Source organism: Sitophilus oryzae, unplaced genomic scaffold (genome assembly GCF_002938485.1).
Source record: "Sitophilus oryzae breed Bouriz unplaced genomic scaffold, Soryzae_2.0 scaffold_1515_pilon_pilon, whole genome shotgun sequence".
Taxonomy (NCBI): Eukaryota; Metazoa; Arthropoda; class Insecta; order Coleoptera; family Curculionidae; genus Sitophilus; species Sitophilus oryzae.
The window spans coordinates 211,172-236,864 of NW_022146187.1; positions in this window are offsets into that span (position 1 = coordinate 211,172).

Sequence of the window (25,693 nt, forward strand, 5' to 3'; positions counted from 1 at the left end):
ACAACCGTTTAGTAGTATAGAACTTCTATAAAAAGGGTATACAACTCTTATGCAACTATTTTACATAGCGTTATATAACTATTATAAAACTTGTTTTATCGTGTATTACGTGGTCACATCTAAGAAACAGAACAATAAAAACATTTGATCATTTAGCGAGGTAAAAGAGTATTTTATTTTTTACCGAAGAATATTAGGAGCAAATTATATTTTAAGCGTGTCGTAAAATGAATCTAGAGGATGTGGATTGTTAAAAAGGAGACTTTACTTGACAATGAAAATGGCGGGTAGAGCCAGAAGGTACAACAAATATGTAATATAAAAAATCATTAATAGGGTTTGAAAAGTAGGGACAATTTTTGTTGCGCCGAAAATTTTACTGGTAGATTATAGGTATGTATTTGGCAAAAAATTAAAGCGCTTTAATTTCGATTAAGGTTTTCGTACAAATTTAAACAATAAAATAAAATAAACTTTTCAAAAATTTTTGTTTTTAATTTAATTAAACACTTTATTACTGTTTTTATGTGGGAATCTTATCACAAAATAGTTCTCAAAAATAATATTTTACAATTTATTTTGATGTTTTTAATTTTGCTCATATAATGGCGGCCATAGGCCATACAAAAATTCTGCCTTAAACATGGCGAATTATAATGCAACCATTTTATCATAAATGAATCCGTTAAATAAGTCTTTGTTGTAAAATAAAACGGTGTAGGATAAATATCTATCATTACGCAGAATTTCCAGGCACTATAGAACTATTTTGGACATATTGAGATTTGTGACAAATAGATGTTGCCAAATCTCATTTGATTAGTATTTAAACTAAGAAACATGATCAGATTTTCATGGATTCATGCACGCAATGCATTTCATGCGTGCCCGACGAGTGAGCGGCAACCTAAAGACTGGAAAAACAACAATAAAAAAATACAAACATTACTACAGTAAAACTTTTTCATCAACGTGGCAGCAGTGCTTTGAAGAAACCAGACAACCCGAGAGATTTTGGCTTTTGGTAACCCAGGGAATTATCGGGATTATTTACCGTAATTTCGAAGAGTTTTTTCTTACATGCCCTTTATAACTACCACTGCGTTTGTTAACTTTTTTCCAACTTTGTCCAGAATTCATAATAGCTGTGATTGATTATACTCGTACGTAGATATTACTTTTGCAACAACAACAATAACAAAATAAATAACTAGGTATACCATTTAATTTAAAATGAGGTTATATTATACATTACCAGTTTTATAATGCAGATATTACAGCGAATTTATTTTGTTAATCACAATTTAATCATATAAGACTATATAACTGGTGTTGTATACAGCACCGTAGTTTAACGCAATAAAACATTCTATTATACAACGTAATACAACTTTAATAAGACAAGTTTAAGTAACTATTATATAATCTTGTGACTATTAGTTATATAAATATTATAGAACTCTTACATGGTGGGATAAGAGTCTAATAAAATAATATGTTTGTTATCATATAGCATTGTCTTATTAAGTGTTATATCATACTAAAAGAAATTATCGTTTAATGCGTTATAGAATACGTTGTAAAAACCACTATAAAATAGTTTAATATGACAACTTTAATTAAAAAACAGAATGGTCGAAACCAAACGCTTAATAAAATCAAGCAGTCCTTAAGACAACGCTATTCGACTGTTATAAAATAATTCAATCCTTTTAGAATTTCTTTTTGCTACTTGGGTACATGATCATAATACACATAATGTATGTAAATTCAATAATTTCCGAATTATGAAGTTTTGATTTTGAAATGTTAAACAAAAATTTTGGAATTTCCAGACTTGGGATAGTCTAATTTTATACATCTATAAATGCTAACTTGAAAACTAATGTCAAATATTATTAAGTATCACAGTTTCCGCAAAATGGCATCGTTAAATGAAACCGAACAGATCAAAATTAATTAAATCGAATTGTTTAAGTTATATTTTCAAAAGTCAATAACTCGGAAACGGTTGATTTGAGGTACATTGTGTGTATCGCGATTTTTGCTTAGAATTGAAAGAAGATCCGAAGTATGCAATAATACACAAGGGGTTTCATTTAAAAAAAAAACTTTGATGTGCCACGGCTTTATGACCGACCTTAAATTTATTAGGTATCCGCTAATAGATATTTAAATACCCTATAACTTTTATATTTAACTTTTTGCGGTACCTCTTATACCTATTTTACCTAACAATCGACTGTTTCCATATATATCAGCGACCCTGTATAGGCATTTAAGTTTCTAATTTGTTAAAACTCAACATTTGTTTTTGTTTAAAATTACCAGATTTAGGGTTACAGTTGGGGGTTGGAACCTTTGGTGTTACAATTGCAAATTAAAATACTAATTCAGCACAATACACCAAACACATTTAATTTTGCACTGGACGCGCTTTTTGCTAACCACGTTAACATCATCAGCCGATGATTAAAACTAATGCTAAGTTTTTTTTTCCAAAAGGGTAGACCATCACGGTCTCTCTGCCGAGGAGCAAATGGAAAGACACCACCTACCTGCTGAGCCTTATCCAGGCTCAAAACTCCAATGTAAAGACATCGAGTTGGCGAGTCATTAACTTAAGAAAAGAGGGTTATGGTCAGGTCCTTACAATAGGAATTGCCCTCAAATCCAAGGAGGCAATAGAGAAAGAGGGATATATGCTCTATTATAGGTTCGGGACAACACTGTTGTCAGGTCTAAGGAGAGACCAAGTTAAAGAGGTGAAGAAACCAGCTGTTGTGATGATGATCAAGTATGATGTGTTATAGACTGTATGATTATAATTTAATGAAGGGGAACGCAATAGATACTTAAGGTGGCAGTGATTAACCCCCCTTCCACTCATTCTACATTCTACAGTGCTAAGTTTTAATCATCTCAGTGTCTCAATCATCAAGTGTTTTGGTGTATTGTGGTAAATTAATGTTTTATTTTGCAGATTTAGGGTTTAAAAAAACACCAATAATTTTGCCACTTAGTTTTTCTGTAATTATCATTTTTTAGATGGGTACCAGTAATGAAAATGTCTGGTCTGTTGTGCTGCAATGTCCGATCGGTTAATATTTCTCTATCCCAGTATAAATTTACATGCATCATTCTCTAGAACGTTCATTGGGACATAATTATAATATGGAATGCACTCGTTAATGCATTTATACTTCAAACCAAGTTCTGTATGTATTATTTTTGCTACGTTATGTCTGTCCGTATATTCTCTTGAAGCTAGAGTTGTATAATTACTAATAATGTCTTCTATATTCTCGTTTCCATCTCCGCACATTCGGCATACAGTTGTTTTAATTGTAGGGTCCTTTATTATATATTTTAGGTATAATCTTGTGGCTATTACAATGGTCGTGAATTGCGCACATAAATCCTTCTGTCTCTAAAAATGGTACGTTGTTATTTTGTACGTTGACAGATCATTGGATTTACCGACTCGGATCCAACGACGTCGCTTTTAATAGAAAAGCGACGTCGCCGGTCGTACCACCAGCGCCCGACCTAAATTTGCACCAAGTCTGACGTCGCTTCAGGTCAGATTTAGTTCGAAGTCAGATAGATGCTACTTGGGATAATATATAAAAATTATGAGATATGAACGTTTTGAAAAATATAATAATAACAATAATTCCCCTCAAAACTCCTTATTCCCCTCCTTAATCTATATAGATATACTTAGTAGATGCTACTTGGGATAATATATAAAAATTATGAGATATGAACGTTTTGAAAAATATAATAATAACAATAATTCCCCTCAAAACTCCTTATTCCCCTCCTTAATCTATATATGTATTTTCTCCTTATATAGCAGGTGCCTTTATGTTAAAATCCAAATTTTCAAAAAAAATCGCATTACCGGGGACATACTGTATATGTAAAACCGGGGACATATTGTATCTTTGTCATAATTTATCTATAGATGATTCACATATATTTTAGGCAACCGTTTTGTCATATTGTATATTTATGAGTGTAATTTCTGGGACTTAATATTACTGAATGATAAAGTAAAATAGCAATGCCATTCTGGAAAAATTGTTCCGTGTGTCAGCCATGCTACTGAAGCTGGCTTCTGAATGCTGTCCAAATCAAGTGTTGAGGTATCGGCCATGTAGCTCTTTCCCTTGCCACTTGCTTTTTTGTAGGGCTATTGTGTAACCAGCATTTATATTCATTTCTGTATGATTCAAAGGCGTCAGTTTTTTATCCGTTTTGCTTATCAAGCTATGTATCATAGAGGCTTGATTTTGGTGCTATCGCGTGGAAGTGCGTTCGTAAATTTTTAATTTGTTTTTTATGCTGTAGTCGTAAATCCATGATGCCTCGTCCTCCTATATCTCTGGGAAGATGGAAACGTTCGTTATATGCTTTTGGATGATGGTATCGATATATTGTATAAATAGTTCTAACAGACCTATTTAGTTTATCCAGTTCTGTAGGGATCCATTTAATGATTCCAAAGCCATATGTTACCGCTGGCGTTACAAAAGTATTTGTAGCTTATTGCTTGCACAGGGCTGGTTGTCTTCATGAGAGCATTTAATCGAGTCTTGAACGTGTTCTTTATTTGATTTTTCGTTTCACTGCCCTTGATTTCCTGTGACTAGATAAATCCTAGATATTTGTACGATTCATGTTTATCCATGGATCTCACAGTTCCTCCTCCTGATTCTTTTAGACGGATGAAGTTATCTGACGCCATACGCCATTTTAGTTTCTTCATATATGGTTTGTTTTACATTTTTCTAGGCCAAAGTTCATTCTTATACCATTAGAAAATTCTTCAGTTGTTCTTATAAGATTATTTAGACCATTTTGTGTGTTGGATATCAGTTTGATATCATCCATATTCATAACGAGACTCACATTTTCTTCGGATATCTAAAAGCCACTGTCTGTGTTGATTAACATGCTGCTTAATGGATTTAATGCAATGCAGAATCAGAGGGAACTTAATGATACTAATAATCATTTACAGTAAGCGATGGAGATCATTCCTTTTAAAAGAAATTCTCCGCAACTGCGGTGAATTTTCTGATTATAATGAATTCATATTTATTTTCTTTTTTACATGGATTCAAATTGAGTAAATTGATAAGGTCTCAATAATTACCTCCTTCCAATCGGGATCACAAACAGAAAAAAGAAAAAGACGTATGGCCTCCCAACTTAACATAATTGATAAATTAGTTGGACGGCAAACACAGGAGATTTCGGTTGCTGTCCCGCTCAACAGATAACAGAACGAGACGAAACGACGTTCAGGTTGTTTTTTTATCCGCTGCTACCGGTTATTAAAATTACGAAATCGTAGAGATAAGCTACGGACCGCCACGGCCGACTAATTCGGTGGCCGTGTGTGCGTGCGTTTTCGTCGCGTTAAATATGTTCGGTATAATTAGGGGGCCTAGGTGCCCCGGGGGGACCCGCGGCGTATCGCGATGGAAAGATAAAGAAAATCGGGTTGGGCGTAGTTAATATTTTACGCCCACGCCCAGAGTTATTCGGGTGTCTGTTATGTCGTTTTGATGGTAGTTTCCGGTAGGATAAATTTTTTTTTGGTTGGACCACCGAGGAATCTGTATATTAATTCTTCTTATTTTTTGTATTTTTAACTTTTGTCAACAGATCGTTACTTTATTCTTTATAGGGCAATACTAATTATTTTCTAGTTTGATCAAATTGACTTCAAAAATATATAAACTAGCACAAAGGGATCATATCTTCTTAATAACATTTTTCAAAAAGTTAACAAATAGGGGAGTGGGGGGTGGTAGTCAATTTTTCAACCAGAGACTGTTAAAACAAATAGATAATATGTAATTATTTAATGCATAAAATGTATAAACTGTATGTTTGTTTCCAATCAAGCCATAATTAAGAAACATCCTGGGGATTTCGTCCATTTAGAGGCATCGCACAGTGTTGCGTGGTATATGAGTTAAGGACAAAATTAGATATCTCAAAAATGAGTGAACCAATTTCAATTCTGTAAACGCTGTTTTATTACTTATAGTTTAGACTAAAAAAATACAGAAATACTGAGTAGCGGAACAATATATATAGGGTGTCACAATAGTGCGTTATTGGTTGATATTTTAATAAATAACCCAAACTACTAGCGATAAAGAAAAAATTCGCTTAAAAAATTGTATAGTAATTAGGTTGCATAATCTAAAAATATTTTCATTCATACAGGGTATTTCAAAAATCTGTAGGTACCAGAGCAAAGCTTTGTTTTTTGATGGAACACCCTGTATAATTCTTCATATTATTTGGAATCTACGCAAAATTTTAGGCACATTTCATGTATAATATGCTACGAGTATACCTAAATTCAACTGCTTTCAAGCTATTAAGGTAAAATTGGCATTTTACCTTCTTTAACCTATAAAAGTATAATATATATATTAATAGTATAATATATATTAATTATAATATATATATTAATAGTATATTTCTGAAGTTCATCTTGCAACTGCTTGGAAGGTTCAGATACATTTATGAGGTTCAATATTTTTTCGTATACCAGCTGCTTTCGATTTCCTTTTGGACTTATTAACCAAGCTTCTACCAAGTCCTTATTTTTGACTATCACACCTCTCTCTAAAAATAAATCATAACTCCGTTAATGGTAATCCATGGTGATTAAAAATTTGTCTGTGACAACACCATTAGTTTATGAACAACTGATAAAAAAGTACAATAGGTGATCACAAGTGATTTTTTTTAAACTTTAAACAAATTCGGAAATGCTAAAAATTACAAAAAAAATGAACAGGGAACTTTAAACCGTTATGAATCCATAACTGGACTTAGTGCAAAAAGTAATATTAGGTAGCAATATGAAGTACTTACCTTCAGGAATAGAACCCATTTTGATTTTATGGAAAAACCCAAAACACTTAATTATAAACACAATTAATTGGACAGATTACGTTTATTAGCTTAAAATTTGACAAAGCTTGACATGTCAAAGTTTATGCGCGCAGAGAAACAAAAGCATAGCCAACTACGATTTGGTATTATACTTACGTTATATAGTGACCAATATTGTATCCAAAGATGTTATACAAATTCTCATATTGCATAGTTTAAAATTGCGTTTGGTGTGAATTTTGTCCATTACATCACACACTGTGCATCGGTTCGAAAAAATCGAACCTCATCCAGTAGCATGTCCCCAATTATGTCGAAATCGACCCACATTTTTCTTCAATATCAAATCCTTAGTCCCACCCTGATGAAGATGTAAACAAAACGTATCCAACTTTGAGGAAAGGTGAGACCGTGCCGCTCACATAGCCTACCCACCAAATTTGGTCGCAATTAGACATCAACTTTTGACGTTTCTTACGTCAAAACTGACACGTCACAGTGACACGTGTCGTACATGGTTAAGTTGGCCTTGGTTCAATCTATCGACATACCAAATTTCATTTAAATGGGACGACTTTTTGATTTGATTCATTGATGATGCAGTGATTCGTAGTGCACGAAACGTCGTCAAAATATTATAAAAAGACATTCCGAAGCACAGAAATCAGAACACAGAAATCTACATTCTCTCTTCGAGCGCCATCTACATTCCGAGTTTCAGCCCCCCAGCTCAAATAGGGCCCAAGTTACGACGCTTCGTCGTAGCCTCCGATAGTTACCACATTTCCTCTCGCATCTCATGTGTCACGGCATTCAATTTTTACTCCCATCACGCATAAAGAAGTTTCGGTTTAAAAAGGGCAAATAACATACTACATCTCCGTTTAGTTTTTTAGTTAAAAATCATAAATATTTTCTTTTGTGGCCGTGCGTAGTGATGTACAATTACCGGTAATATTACATAATATTACGGTAACATTGGTAATTTATAAAAAATATTTTTAAATAATATAATTTTTTATTTCAAAACTGTAAAAACATTACAAAAAAAGACAAGAACGTTTTTTCCCCCATTTTATAATACGTAATTTAGTGTATAATGGTAAATCATCCTCAATCTCATCATCTGGTCCTTCATTCTTTTTCGTTAATTGAGTCAAGTCTATTACTTCTAAATCAATATCTTCTTCTTCTTCCATTTCTTTCTCAGCAGCTACCATTCTTGGATATTCTTCTTTATTTACTAAGTTTTAATTATGGCACTATAAGTTGGAAAGGTACCTTTCCACGGTAAAGGTAAGTCTGTACCTTCTTGGCCGATGAACAAATCCATAAGTACTAAAGGTTCTTTCGGTTGCGGCTGTTGGCGATGGTAAATTTAAAATATCTACAACCAACATACTTATTTTAGAGCTGGGAAAATGGAAAAGAGTAGAGCAGAAAAAAATAAATATTTTCAATGTTACCGATCTTGTGGTAATATTACGCACCAAAATTACCGGTAATATTACCGCGGTAATATTACCCTTTACATCACTAGGGGTGCGTGGAGTACGCTACGTACTTTGATGGTACTCAGACTTAGAATAACAAATTGTCCCGTGACCACACACGAAAATTACATTTTTTGGAAACGTCAATCTCAGTGTGCAAATTACAGGATATTATTTTATTAAAAAAAATTAAAAGCAAAAACCCCGTTTACTAAAGTTTGTTATCTTTAAAAATTGCACGCTAATGTTGGTGAAAAAAATTGGTGGAATTCCAAAACATATCCTTCGATATTACATACCCAAAGGACAAATAAGAAAAACAACTAACAAGAAACGACAAAAAAAATATTCGATTGACCACCGGACTGAGCTGATTTAATTCCCATCGAAATCGAACGCGCCTTCAGCACACGGATCGAAAGAAAAAAGAAGTAATAAGACATAACCGAATCGGCACGAAAAATAATAAAATAAATATTCAAAACGAGTTTCAATATCTGAAACAATAATACAAGAATACGTCTGGGGATATTGTCAGCGAATATTATAAGACCATTGTTCTGCAGAGGTGATAAATAAATTAATCTGCATTTCTTGCGCTGCGCGAATTCTAACCTATAAATTTTATTAAGTGCCTTACCGGTCGGTGGTAGTCGCCGATATGGTCGACCAGAGAAATACTCGAAGCAAGGTTTGGACGTATGTCATTTGTAAGTCTATAACCGAGAAGTAGTACCAAATTGTAATTTAGACGTACGACAAGACATATGTATTAAACTATATTTTTAGATTTCTTATTATTATTTAATATAAATAAAAATGTTGAATTCATTAACATATATTTAAACCAAACTCTTTTCCTTTGATTCCCGTATGCTACATTGGGGTCACTCTTTTCAATCTTGAGTTGCATCAACAAACTTTTAAATCTTTTATCGAGTGTCCAAAATTCATAATATTATTTATTATGCACGCTTATTAGGAGGAGTTAACCCAAGTAGCATTTTTAGACACAAAATCGAAACAAAATATTTGCTGAGAAACATGGCGAAACAGTTTCTTCACAGTTTGATACATATGTTTCGTAACATAAATCGCTTTTTGTTTCGAAACATTTTACCAAAATATGGTTTCCCTGCATAAACTATAAAAATAAAGATCTTAGTGTCACAAATTTTTCGAAGCTTTTAAGAAACAGATGTGGCTCACATTTACAAAGATTTTGTACCCGTTTTGTGCCTGAAAAGTTTCCATATTTTTTTTGATATTCTGTCATATATGAGAACATAACTTTACGTTACTTGTTTTGATTTTTTTTTCTGAATTTTTGTATTTAAGCATTATTCAAGTTTTTATAGTACTATAATTAAAAATGCAGAACGAAGAACATATGGTGTGTACAAATGCAGATATATTTCTTATTTGATTTTATAATTATTATTTATTATAGGCATTACAGAGACGATTTGTTTTAGGATAAATGTAATAACAGCCACTACCTATACCCAACAGGAAACCGAAGAAAAATGTTACCAGAAATGTTTTTATGTTTTAATTGTGTTATAATAAGTAAATAAAATAATGTTTTAATTATTTTGATCCAAGTTTTGATTTGCGTTGTTGACAGGTGACTAATTCGAAATGTCTACACAGATAGCGCTAAATCGAAACATTTTGGATACAAGGTTTCCATTTATTGTCGATTTATTTTCGAAACACGAGTTTTTTAGACACAAATATGATATAATGTAGATGATTTGTGTCCGACTACATGCCAATTTTATAAAATAATGAATTAAAATCCCGCCATGTTGGCTAGTGGTAGCGTTTTTAACTAAAAATATATGTCCAAAAAAATCCTTTATGCGTATTACAAAATAAAATAGTTATTTTTTGTAAACACTTCTGGCGTTAAACCTAAACGGACACTGCTTGTCAGAAGTTATGTTTACAGTTATACAAATTTACCTAACAAAGAAAAAAATGCTTAACGTTTCGGAAAGTCTATCTCTTTCCGTCGTCGGAAGCAAAAAAAAAGAAAAAGAATAAAGAAAAAAACTATTTAAAATATTTAAATTCAAACTATTATGAGAACACTACTTTAGTTTTTTTTAAAGCAGATACGTCTACAAGAAACCGTTGACTTTCTTTGCAGTGCAGTGGCGAAATACCCATAAAGGATTTTTTTGGAGAGATGAATCCGCCACATAGGTATAGACATTTTTTAAAAATATATGGTTTTATCGGTTGTTGAGCTTTTAAACTCATAAGCGTTTTACTTACATAGATTTATATTTTTTTTCAGAACCATGAGATAGAAATAAAAATAAAAATCCATATTTCAAACAAAAATATTTTGTAGCAACAAATAATGATATATAGAAGGGACATTAAAAATATGAAAGTAGATAAATTAAACGATGAATTTGCTTTTGCCAGACATTTTTTGTGCAAGAAAACCTAAAAACAAAGATTTTGAGACAAAAAAATTATGGGGGAGGTCGACATTGTTGATGGTTGTTATCATTTTGAAATCCACACACAGAGATAGGCTATTTTAGTTTGGTATTTTGTTTCTTCACATTTAGAAACAGTGGCTACTGATAACGGGAACATCTTGGACACAAATTACAGAAAATGTTTCGAAACATTTCCTCTAAAAGTTTTGATTCCGCATCGAAACATTTCAGAAAACGGCTAGAGCCACCACATTGAAAACACATAATAAAGGCATATAAAATATATAGGTTTTGAAAATGTTTCCATTTTGTGTCAAGAAACAGATACAATTATTGGAAACAGTACCTAAATTGTGTCCAAAAATGCTACTTGAGAATCACCATGACCTTATACATTTCTTGAGTTTTAACTCATCATACAATCTGAAAGCTTTAAAAATACCAGTATCTGAAACGGTTTTACAGAGATATCGTCGTACCAAAGCTTATGGCACAAATTCTTGTCATTTAGGCGCACTCAGTGATGAGGTTTAACACCAAAATAATGCCCATTTTCCCCATAGAATCTGCATTCGCTGTTGTTTCTTAGCTTCAATCTGCTAAGATGTTTATTAAAGGGAGACAGTATCCTGTTAAACACCCCGTGACAATCCGAAGATTTTTCTTACTTAAATCAAGAAAAATCTTTTATTATTCTCGGTCGTAAGTCCTAAGAAACTTCTTCGAGTGTCTTAGACGAGATTACTAATGGAGTCTTTCAGGTTTTTGAGTTCTGCTCTAAGTTGGTTTCCACTTGAGAAGCAGATCGGTTCTGGTGCAGTTAGTGAAGTGTTCGCTCCTTTTCTAGCTAGATCGTTTACCTTTTCATTGCCCAGAGTAGAAGGACTTTATTTTATTTGCCTATTTTTTAAGCGAAGGCGCCCTATGTAACATGACTGTTGTATATATATTTCGCATTTTTAAGACATTCGTCGTCTCCCGCTTCTCAACTTCCACAGATTTCTGTCTCTCCAGTCTTCTTCCTGAAGGCCCCTTGAATATATAGCGTCAACTACGCCCTCCTTCCATCTTCGAGGTGGTCTTCCACGTTTCCGCCTTTCGCCAGGTGTCCATGAATGAATTCTTTTTGGCCATCGGTTATTATCCATTCGTTGGAGGTGTCCGTGCCAACTTAGTATTTTTTGTCAATGGCGTCCAGAATAGTTTCTTTTTCTCCTATAATTTCTCGTATTCTTTGATTTGACATGTGTTCCAGTCTTGAAATGCGACAACTTCTCCGCCAAAAATCAATTTCAAAAGACAGCAACTATATTGTATATAGTATTTTTCTCTACTTTGTTTAGCTCCCACGTTTCAGCGCCATAAGTGGTAAAGCTCTCTACAATGGCCTTATCTAGTTATCTAGTAGAATTTTTGTTTTTGAGAAATTTTGTCCCTCCACAACAACGAGTTAAGTTGACCGATAACTCTTTTGCCTTGACCAAGTTTATTTGCAACACCTTCAGTGCTTTTCCATTTGTTGTAAAAGTGACGCCCAATTATTTAAACGTACAGACATTATTAATTGTGCAGATTCCTACATCCAAATCCTCACGTTCGTCATCACCCACTACCATGTACTCCGACTTCTTTGTGTTTATTGTTAGGCCTCACATCGAATATTTCTCATGCAGTTTTCTGAACATATAACTGAAGTTGTCTCTGTCTCCCGGTATTAAGACCTGGTCGTCGGCAAACAGTAAGGTATATAAAGTGTCTTTCCTTACTGGGATACTTTAAATAAAGTTGGTGCTAATGAACACCCTTGTCTTAAGCCATTATTCACAAGAAATTATTGGGAAATATTGTTTCCAAGTTTAACTATGCTACAGCAACCCTCGTATAATTTTCTTGTTGCTTGGACATACCAACTATTGATGCCAAAATTTTGCATTGACACCCACAACTTACTTAGTGGGACTATATCGTATGCCTTCTGTAGATCAATAAATGTCAAGTGGACCGTCCTTCCCCTTTCTAGCCTTTTTTCGATTAGATGCTTAAGAGTAAAAATGCCATCAAGTACATGAGCGTCCCGGTCTAAAACCATTTTGTTCTTCCGATTCCGTTATTTGTGCTTCTATCTTATGCTTTAATACTTTGCCATAGAGTCGAGCAACAGTACAAATGACACTAATTCCTCTGTAGTTCTCCACAGTTGCGTCGGCTCCCTTTCTTAAATATGGACGTAATAATCGCTTTTTTCCATTTCTTGGGCGGGTCTTCTCCATTTAAACATCTACTAAAAATATCTGCCAGAATTTCTAAAACTGCTGAGGGAGTAGCCTTTAAAAGTTCTACTGAAACATTTCCCACACCTGGGGCTTGGCCATTTTTCATTTGTTGGAGGGCTTCATTTACATCTGCAGAGCTTATTAGTGTTGGATGCTCAGATTCGGTTGGATTAACAGGATAACTTACGTGACTGTTGTATTCTACTTTAACTCGCAGTAACTCTCTCTCTGCTATTTTTTGTATTTAATTTAATGCCATAAAGTCGAAATATCTCTCCCACTCCAGCACCCCGCACGTAATCTCCCATATTCCATCGTATCGTTGAAATACCTCCGCACGCGGTACTAAGTCGACGACGACTCGGTACCGCTGGCTTGTTCGCCGACCGGGAGACAATAAAATAAATAATGTAAATCACCCCGGCCGTATCGTTTTTCCATAAAGCGAGTGGTGGCGAGGGGGAGTGGGTACGCGCGCCACAACCGTATATAAAACATCCAGTACACACATTTCGGGATCAATGGCGTGTTTCGTTATCAGATCGGCCGAGAGGTCGAATAAAATAAATTTGCCGATGGCGAAGAAGTGGCCGCCGCCGCCTCTGGTCAGATAAGTCGTACCGGCCGGAGATCTATGGACAGGCCGAGGAATTTCGTTTGTATATATGTTTTTATTAGGATCAGATTGAGATATAAATGTTCCGATAAGAATATAATTCGTCCTTTTATCTTGAATTTTTATCTTAGGTTGTGATGGGAGGTTGTCTGTTTCAATTTCTGGTACTTAGTCTAGTTGGTCTGGTACCAGTTATGAGGTTTGGTGTAGAAAATTGGACCCTTACTAAGTAGAAATAGAAAAACTATCAACTACATAAAAGGCTTCGGAGAGAGCCATGCCAAGACATAATCATAGCGCATCTAGAGATTGAGTCTGGCAGGGGTAGTGGCAATATTTAAGTAAAATACTAGATTTAAATTAAATTTACGATGAAAAGTATTGTGCGTGTGGAAAAAATAAACTTGGATTGGCCTGCATTTTCTATTTTGATTGGTATTATTAATTTCTTTTATTACATTTTATCTTATTTTAAATTACTTCCTGGAAGGAATAATTACCCCCATTACCCCTCCAGTATACGCGCCTCTGGACATAACTTAGAATATCTATAAAACAACATCTTCTTCTTCTATGACACTAATGGATGTTTTCACTACTAATACCACTAGAGGTCAAATTATTTCCGGAAATTTTTTCGAGCTCATGAATATTTTGAAAATTATCCCGAGTCGAAGAGGAGGGATAATTTTCTAAAAATATTAATGAGCGAGAAAAAATGTTCGGATTTAATTTGACCTCGTGTGGTATTCGGTAAGAAAATTCCACACCAAATTGTGTTTGAAAATCAAATAATTAAAATGTATTTTTCGATTTTTGGTCGAATTGATTATTTAGTTACTATGACAACTAAGTGACACCCAAACCTAAAAACTATTTCAGTTTTGAAGCTGTCCAGCGGCACGGCTTAAAAAAAATGTTTCGCTTCGGTCATGAAAGCAAAGAAAATATTCGCCAAGAGATTAAGCAGTTGACACCCGCGAATACTAGGAAATCGAAGTCAAGCGTATGGAAGCAGTTTACAAACTTTCATCTCAGCTTTGTAATTGAAATGTATCAAAATTATCATGTAAACAAATAAAAACCAAACTCTCAAAAAGATATTCTGTCATTATAAACGTCAAAAAATTTCCAGTATAATTCGCTGTTGGTTGCCCACAAGGAAAAAATGTTCACTAAAATTTATCCGTTGCCATGGTGATTTGTCAAAAAACACGTTTTGATTGGTTAAAAATTACAGGTGTGGATTGGAATCATCGGTAGGTCTTTTGTGGGCATTTCAAAAATACAATCAATTGTCTCATCAAAAATTGAAAGTGCAAAACAGATAGTAAGCTTTATAAATATCTATACAAATAACCATACTTACATCTATTTATGTCCTAAAATCCAACCATATTTTAATATCCTAGCCTAAGGAAATAATCAAAAATGCACTTTTTATATCAAGACTAGTAATAGGTATAAAAATAATCTTTAATAACAAATAATGGGGGCTGTGAAGCAGAGATAAGAAGACGTATAGCAATGGCACGGACGGCTATGATGAGCCTAAGAAAAATATGGGCAGATAGGAACATAACCAAAAACACCAAAAAGACCCTTGTTCGATCTTTGGTGTTCTCCATATTCCTATATCTGTCTGAGTCATGGATCGTCAAGAGCGCTGATAGACACCGTATAGACACATTTGAGATGTGGTGCTGGAGGAGAATGCTCCGTATCCCATGGGCAGCTCGAAGAACGAACCAGTCAATTCTCGATGAACTCAGCATCACAGATCGATTATCCACCATCTGCCGTAGACGCATCCTGCAATACTTCGGTCATATCACTCGCAGAGGTGAAGACAACCTTGAAAAACTCATTGTACAAGGCAAAGTAGAAGGCCGAAGACCCAGAGGACGATTACCATCAAGATGGCTTGACCGAATAGCAAATATCACAGGTCATCCATTTCAATCAAATCTTCGAGAGGCGGAAGATCGCCAACGATGGAAGACAAAAATCACCAGCTGCACATAGCCATTATGTCACGATTCTTCAGACATGAAGAGACGACGAAGAAGAATAAAAATAATAAATAATAAATCTTTAATATCCAGGATTAAAAAAAAACACGATTCTTAATTTGAGGTTATGTCATTCATTACCAACATGACGTTAGCCACGGGCCACGGGTCATTCTGTCACCGAAGTAGTAAGGAGCTTTCTTTTAATATGTCGAGAACATATTGTTCTAACAAAAAAATGCAATTACGCGTGGGCTACTCTCGTTTTTCCCTTGTATCGCAAAATAACTAAGCTGTAACATCTCTGGGACTACGCGTATATTTCTTTCTTTGATGGTGCCTCAAATAACGCTAACATTTGCCTATAAAGTTGTGTCGCTATCTTAATTTCTATGAAATGTTTAATAAAAATTAAAAAAACATAAAATTAAAAAGCTAGAATAGTATATGGTTTTATACTTGCGTGCATAAAAATCGGCCCAAGACAAACTTTTGAAGTTAACTCTATATTTTTTAGAATATATTTGTCAGATTAAGAAAAAATATATACTGTTTGAAAGACAATTTTATATTCTTTGAAAAGAGTTTAGAGATATTAATTTGTATTTCGGTTTCTTTGGATTAAAATTATTAAATTAATGCATGAAACAAATTATCGTTTTTTATTACTAAGATATTACTAAGATGTATGCCATTATTTATTTATTTATTGATTGACAATTAACTAAAATAAATTTTCAATAATGGGTATGACCCCCTCTTCCTCTTACAACATCTCTCATACAGTTTGGCATAAATTCAATCAAGTTTGATATTGTTGCTTGCGGTATGTTAAGCCACTCTCCTTATACTGCAACAATGAGCTCTGGGATAGAGGTTGGGGCTCTTTGTCTAGTACGAATCCTTTGTTTTAGCTCATCCCATAAATGTTCTATCGTGTTTAAGTCTGGACTGCATGCTGGCCATTCCATAACCCGAAAACCGACTTCTGAAATGTAATCGTGTACGATTCGTGATGTGTGTGCTCTCGCATTGTCATGCATAAAAGTGAATTCGCTTCCAATGTAGTCGACGTAAGGTACCACATGAACTGCTAAAATCTCCTCAATATACTTAGCACCAGTTAAACCTCCTCTCCCGTGCCGACGGTCGTCCCAACGGATAAAAACTGGGTCGGTTCGCGCAGTCGAAATTGTACCCCACATCATGCAGAAACCACCTCCATAAGCAATCCGCTCCTCAATGCAGCATTCTGCGAATCGTTCATCTGGCCTCTGGAACACTTTTCTTCTTCGGTCGCTACCATAGAGGCATATCCTGATCTCATCTGAGAATAAAACACATTCTAGTGGCCAATTCAGATGTTCCGTGCAAAAGGCAGGCGTGTTTGACGATGAGCTGGGGTAAGTTTTGGACCAATTGCGGGTGTTTTGGGGGTCATGTTACTTTCCTTCAATCTTCGTCTTACTGTCCTCTGACTAACAGTCACTCCTCGTGTTTCACGGAGCTGTTGATGCACCTGAATAGCATTAAGATGCCGATTTCTTAATATTGTTGACACAATAAAGCGGTCATCACGATCCGTTGTATATCTCTTTCGACCAGTTCCAGGTCGCCTACGAAAGGATCGAGTCTCTTCATAACGTTCACACACTCTTCGAACCGCTCCGCGTGTCATATGCAGTTGCCGAGCTACAGCTCTCTGTTTAAGTCCATTTTCAATTAAAGCAGGCAGCTTTTTTTTCAATTGGCAGCTTTTTTCCGTGATGTATGCATTAAATTGAAACACTAATCAAACAATGAAAGAACAATGTGCAAATTTCGATTACAAAGTAACAGTAAAGTAGTAATTGCAATATTTGATGTTTTTTATTCTTATTGTCACCCTAACACCTAACACCTAACGCCTTTCATTTGTTTACCCGTTGCTACGCATATAAACGATAAGTACTTTGGATAAATTTATACTCATATTAAAGCATGTTAAATTGTTTTTAAACAGCTCATTTTTTTTTGGTCTGATAAATAGATTCTAAAAGACACAGTTAAAGTCAAAAGTTTACAGTGGGCCGATTTCTATGCACGCAAGTTTATTAACGCTTATTTTTTTGAAGTGTATAAAAAGCATATTCATAAAAAAATATATGTCCTTCAAATCCTTCAATTTAATAGCTGTTAGCTGGCTGTTAGTAAGAAGTTTCACTTCAAATATGCGCACAAATTGCACACACTGTGTTGCAAATATTTAAGGTACCCGAAAAATGATATTTAATTTAAAGTAGTAATATCGCAGCAAGCCTCGTTTCAAATGTTCATCACCCAATAACGGTTTCTCTGTTAATTTTCCACCATCCTAATAATTAGCCGCACCCCGCCATCAGCATGGGGTCGCGTAGCTAATCCGAAACATTGTTTTTCGGGGGCAGATGCGAGGAGCGATTGAAGGGCCGGCCGCCGCTGTGCGAAATAACGAGGCGCGCAGATTACCAGTTTACCGACTGGATGAGCCCATTTGCATATCAATGTACAATTAATGCGCCGACGTACGTACTTCGCCTTGTTTTCGATTGACCCGGTCCATTTGTAACCCTTTTTACGCTAGCGCCCCGGCCGGCCCCTATGGTCGAGAGAGGGGGAGATTTTTTTGATAATTGTTATTAACGTCGTAATGGGATGTTCGAGTGCTGTTTTGATGAGGATCGGCCTGTTACGCTACAAAGGACTACGGAGATTTTTTTGGTGTGTGATGAATTTATGATTGAATGTCATACACTGTAAAAAATCGGCCTGAGTGAACTCATATTTCTCAGGGAGTGAATTTTTTGAGTGAAATAATTGAGTACATTTTCATCTAAAATAGAGTAAATTCATCATTTTACTCAAATATGATCTCTATTTAATCAATAGCGATTTAATAAGCTCATGTTCGAGTTATAACCCCTATCTTTGAGTAATGGAATAGAAAAATTCACTTAAAAACTCATGTTACAGTTTAACACAATAAAAATTTGAGTAAAATCTCCCAGTTTAGAGTATTTTCGCTCATTACTAATCATACGTCATATGCGTTTCTTCGATACCGAATAAGCTATTCCCCTTTTCCTCAGTTTTTAATTATTTGCTCGAGTCGTAAGTTGTCTTGTCCCTTCGAACGCGCCAATAAGGTTACAAGCCCATAGTGTTTGTGTAAAGTGTGATGTAAAGTGGGACTGTGGCCGCGTGGCGTGGTGAAGCAATAACTCCTAAAAGAAGACAAAGTGCTTCGGCGTGACGTCATCACTAGTGGGAATATATATACAAGCGTTCTAATCATTATATAGGCATTAAAAAGGAAATTATTATATTTTAAACATAATTCTAAATAAAAATCCTTATAGATGTTAGTCTAATTAACGTACAGATTTGAAATATTTATAAAAAAATTGTAATAAAGGATAATTTTACATACATACTTTTACAAAATAGTAGTTGACTATGATTGAACATTATTAAAATTTTCCGTTTATTTTCTAGATGTATGTAAATAGTTTTTGTTATGCCTACGAACTATTATTAAGCAATACTCGTAGTTGAGAACAATATTTAATAAATTAGGTAAGTGTGTCTAATTAGGTATATAGATTCTATTTCACAAGGGTGTTTAATTTTCTTTGCCTCCTCTTTTCTAAAGTATTGTTTTTTTTTACCGCAGTAATTCTTTATAAGGGTATTTGATATGCGACTAAGAATAAGTTTTGCAATTACTTCTGGAGAATGTTCACCACATCCATTTAAAAAAGTTAATAAGTTTTGTTGAATTAAATATTGCAAAACTAAATTAGAAAAGAATGTTTTTTATTAAACACTTGGAGAAAACTGTCTTCAAAATCTTGTACTATCTTTTTAAATATTACTTAAGAATATAAAACAATATTTACTATATCGGGCAATTTGGAAAAATAGTAGGAACGGCATTTTCCTTCAGGTGAGGTCTTTGCTAATTTACTTCAAGAAGCTTACCTGTTTTAGGACCCCGTTGGGAGATTTTTCGAATTATACTACCTTTTGGGAAATGGCGTTCACACACTTTATGATACATATTCGGCACAAAATTTTTCCGGGGTATGTTTGTCAACCATTTGGCTGTTACCACGACATCCTTTGGGAAAGCAAACACCGACACTCTAGGTTCACCCACGTAATTTCCACGGCATTTGGGCACACAACAAATTTGAGGCATGGCTGAAACACTATGCACAATTTTCTACACACACAATAACACTAAAAACACTCAAAACTTATCGAATTATCTATAACTTTTAAGAAACCACACGACGCTTCTTAGCGAAACTGACGAAATGACAGAGGACACGTGCCGGGATTTATAGCACAGCGTTGTCAGGTGGCCCTTTTATTAAGAAAATTAAAATATTTTTGTAATAATACTAATTTTTTTTCGTAAAATGTTTATCAAAAGTGAAGTATTTGTATCCTTTTTAACAATAATATTAGCTAAATGTATAATGTTGTCGTTGCGTCGACGGCAAATCATAAGAATATAAAGTCCCACTAGTGATGACGTCACATCGAATTGAATCATAAGCACTTTGTCTTTATCTTTTAGGAGTTATTGGGTGAAGCGAATACGAATTCATAACTCCTAAATATGTTTTATGTTAAGAACATTTTTTTTCACATCGCAGAAATCTGCCCAACATAGCATAGATTCAAAATCGATTGCGTCCACTGATTGCCGCAATGCTCGGATGTTTCCTTGACTAATTAGCGTAGCGAAAATCTAGTTACTTTTCCTCAATCTGAAACTGGGAACTGGAACATTTGGCAGAATAACATTTTTTTTTAATTGTCAGGAGGAAAAGTATCTGGATTTTGGGAGGTATTTTCGTTATTAAAAATTAGTTTAGAAATTAGAAATATTCGAGAATGTTGGTAGCCGAGCTGACTAATGCTTTTAATAAAGCGGATTTTTGCGATGTGATGCAACTTTTCTAGACGTCTAGCTTAAAAAGTTCCTGTATTTTTTTCCAAAAAGAAAACTTTTTAAAATGTTTTTGATGTTATCATAATAGTGTTATATTTGGTTTTATTTGTTTTTGTCAAATAGAAATGACAAATAAAAATATTTTTGAAGGTTCTACAGTTTTTCATTTGGTTTGTTAAAAAAAACGAAATATTCTAAATGATTTTTTTAAAAGCTATATGTAAGCTAACTTGTTATTTTATTACAAGTGAACAAACAGATGCCTCCCAAAAGTGAATTTTAGGAAATGGAAATGTTCGAGACCATGTCTTAAACTGAAACTTACCTTTGAAAGGCTCACCTGTTATAAAATAACAAGTTAGCTTACATATAGCTTTTAAAAAGATCATTTAGAATATATTTCTCAATACTGAGTGAAATTAATACTCAGATATGAGTACTAATCGAGTTAAGTGTAACACAAATTTTAGTAAAAGTCACTCAATAAAAGGTGTATTTGAACTCAACACTTAGTGATTTCACTCATTTTAAAGTGAATAAATTATCAACATCGATCAAAATCCTACTCAAGGTAAACCATAATGAGTAAAAAAGGAGTCTTTCATCCAATCTCGATTGAGTGAAAACACTCAGTGCTTTTCACTCTAAGAATTGAAGATTCACTCAGTTCTGTAGAGTGGGAATTTCACCCAGTCGGGTATGGACAGAAGTTGAGAAAATATTGAGTGAAATCTGAGTGAAATTTCACTCATTTTTTTACAGTGTATTAATTTTGGCTTTGTTATTTATTATATTCGTTCGGCTAATGAACAACAAAGTATTGGTAAGAGGGAGCGATCAAGAAGGATTGAAATAGTTGGCAATACCGCATTAAAGGTTTGTAGAATTTAAATACGTTTAAATAAAATATACGACGGCCTCCCCATAAGAGCAATGAGAGGATTTGCGTCCCAGTATTGAAGGACAGAAAATCGAGTGTGAGTGGTTTCAGGATATAAGTTCATCCTTGTTTTAATTAAAACGTATTTGGTAGAATTAGTTATTGGCACTGATTCAAAAACAAATTATCGATCAAAAAATTTTAGTAAATTATGTTTTGAAATCGACAAATTTTTTAACTTCTATAGGGTGGCTCAAAAAGTGTGAGTGGATCGGGATGATTTTTTTTAAATGGAACACACTGTATATTATTACATTTTTAGCTTCCTTTCTGATCACTTTACATAGTCCTAAGATATTTTTAGATATGCTTGATAGTTTCAAAGATAATAATAAATAAATAAAAAAAATTATTTTTAGCCCCTAAAAAAATTATTAAAAATACAAAAACTGTCGTGGAATCAAAATTATATTAGATATTTACATTAGATGGTCTATACTTACCTTGCTATAAGTATCGTAGTCTTAAATCATACAGGGTGTTTAAAATTCTACGCCAAACTTGTTGTGTTTTTTTAAATGGAAGACCCTGTATATTATTTTTTAATAGATGGAGAATTAAAAAATGAACACTGAGAAACAACGGCGAATGCAGATTCTGTGGGTAAAATGAGACAGAACTGAATTTAGCTGTTTAGTTACAACTCTCCCTTGATTTATTTTGCTTTTAATCTCTTGGGTTAGGGTTTCCATACGTCCGGATTTACCCGGACATGTCCGGATTTTTAAAGTGTCCGGGCAGTCCGGCCCAGATTTGGAAAAGCGCCCGGGAAACCTCACCGCAAACACAATTTAACTTAACATATTTTACAGTTATAGTTGAGTCAATTTCTCAGTTACTTTGTTGAATATTTTAGTCTCTACGATGCTACAGCTCTACTTGACCGACCGACGCATGTTCGTAAGTACCCATTTACTTTGGCGCTCAAATTTTTCTCTTCTTGTGCACTTCTGGGAAGTGAATGATTTTTTGGCTTATATTTTGTTGATTCCGGGGCTATTATTTGCGTCCTATAAAAGTTCATAAATAAATTGATAGTTTTTTTGCGAGGTCCGGATTTTGTCCGGCTTTTAGAGTTAATTTGTCCGGATTTCTGAGTTGACTTGTCCGGAATTTCCAAAAGCATTTATGGAAATCCTATCTTGGGTATTTTAGCCATCACTAGTGATTAATGAGCCAAAATATTTATATGAGTTCACACCCTTTTAACTACCTTTTTGTAAGCGAAGATTTCTTTATACATTTCCAGCTACAATATATTCAGGTTTATGGTTAGGCTCCATTTAAGCTAAGCGTACAGTGCATATCATCTTCATCCTCAGTAATAATAACTTGGTTATCACCGAAATTTAATGTAAATAGTACAATATGATCGAACAAAAACGGCGTCAGCGATGACTATGAAATGAAGATGGCTGTCATTTTATATGTAAAATTGTATGAGGAATGTCATCGATGTTCATTTTCAAATCAACCGGACGCCATTTTTTTTCGATCATATGGTATATACTATAGTAGCTTCTGATTAAAATAGTTCGATTTACTCAGTTATAACGAGGTATAACATTATAATTATAAGCAGATAAAAAAATCGTGGGTGTTTGGGGTTTTCCCAAACACCCACGATTTTTTTATCTACATATTAACTACTGGGAACTAACAATAATCATAATATTATAATTATAACTCATCATACAATTTCAAGGTTTTGACAAAAGCCAGTATGTGAGACCAAACCAAACTCTCCATCTCCGACATCAGCCGTATCAAAGTTTATGGCACGAAAGGTTGTGGTTTCAGCGCACTCAGTAATCTGTTGTTTTACCATTTTCCCGACAGAATCTGCATTTATTATCTGCCAGTATATAGGAGACAATGTCCTGTTAAAAGCCCCATGACAACAAAGATTGTTCTTACATAAATCAAGGAAAACCTCTGATTTTTCTAGGTTGAAAAATTACTTCTAGTGTATTAGGCCGTTGAAGGATTCCCATTCCAGGTTAGAGAGGGAGTCTTCCAGGTTCTTAAGTTCTGCTTTAACTTGGGAAGCAGAACGTTTCTCGAGTGTTTGCTCCTTTTGTAGCTAGATCGCTTGCTTTTTTATTACCTTCTATTCCTTGATGGGCTTGCGCCGAGAGTAGGAGGACTTTATTTTCTTTGCTTATCTCTAGACATTCTTTAACCGAATTTCGAATTGAGTTGATCGCTCTTATCGCTGTTTGACTATCGGCTAAGATAACACATATGCTTGCATTAAACATATGGTTGCATTAATATACTAACTATTTTTCCTTTCGCATACTTATTGTATTGTCACACCCCATTTTGTGGGTTATGACTAGGGGCATAGCAAATAATAAATACTTCAATTTAACTTAATGATCAATTTAATTAATCTACGAATAATAAAATAATTATAAAACTAAATGTGTACTTACATATTATATTTATGGACGAACATCATCACTGGCTCGGGGGTAGTGTCAGGGTAGTGTAACGCCAATGCCGGAATCTCGACCGCGACCTTATCGAACTTACTATCGACTATCGACTATCGACTGTCCCCCAACAGGTGACATTTTTGTATTTATTGGTTCGTTACGTCGAATCATCGAATCAGCATTATTGGTCTATCGGTGCGATGACCGGTGCGATGACCGCGTTAGTGCTGATTTGATGATTTTATAAATTCGTAGTATTGAAAGGAAATATTTTCGCAATTGCCAATTATGCTTATAACTTTGATTTTTAAAACTTTACTTTTGTTGCGTAAATGCCAATGAACTTTAATTATTTTATACTTCCTTTCAATCGAATTATTAATTTACGAAATATATTAATATTAAATATGTTATTTTATATATCGAATAATTCCATCCTTGACACTTCCCCCGCACCTCTAAAGCTGGACCCCAGCGATAATTCAAGATTTATGAAATTATACTTTCTAACAATAATTATTATACATTGCAATAAATTGTGCTTAACGTTTCATAATAAAAAAATGTTTTAAGTATACAATATTAAAAAAAAATTAAAAAAAATGTTTTTAAAGAAATTACTAACTAAAAAAAAAATATAAAAAAAGCTTCTCTATAAGTTTAAGGATGGCGATTAGCCGTTTACATATAGACAAAAAAAATGTCTTTTAATACTGGCACTAACGTGAACTGCACAATACCTATATAGTTTTTAAGTTTCAATACTTTGCACTGACTTCGTTCATAAAACACCCACCCACAAATCTCGTCGGCTGCTCACGGAGGCTGAAAAGTGAAGTTTTGATTGTAGTATCCACCTTCACATCCTAAACCTAACGAATGCACACATGCCTCCCGTTCCCTGCACTTTGAAAAGCTCTTTGTTTTGGTAAGCTGTTCCTCAATACTTGCGTCCTTAGGGAGTTGTTTCTTGATATCGGTGTAGGCTGACAATGGAAACAAAATTCCAGTATGATTTTGTTTGTCATCTGGATTGGCGTCGAATTCATCTTTCGAAGAAGAGACCAGTTTTTAGACAAGACAATAACTCTTCCTGTAGCTGCTTATATCGCCAGACCAAATTTGACAGCACGTTCTGAAGCCATTTTTGAATTGGACTACTTGCTTCGGACTGCATTACCATAGTGTACTGTTCACAAAGCTTCATAAACAAGGGTAGGCAGTTTGCATCGTATAGGCATGATGGTGTGGTACTACATTCTTCTTTCTCCTTCGGGGTTGAGTCCATACGTCGATTCTTCTCAGTGGTGTTCCTTGACTTGTTGCTTGGTATTGGCAGTTTTGACCAGTAATTACATGAAAAAGAGAACAAAGAGTAAATATGTGCTCTTACTTACAGCTTATTGTATTAAATTATTATGTCTTATAAACTAGTTCTTAAAGTATATCAAACTTAATCCTATTTTAAGTTTGTTTGTTTAATTTCATTTTTCAACTTAGTTCAGAATATCATTTTTTTTGTTCTTGACGGCAAGGGAGAATATAAAA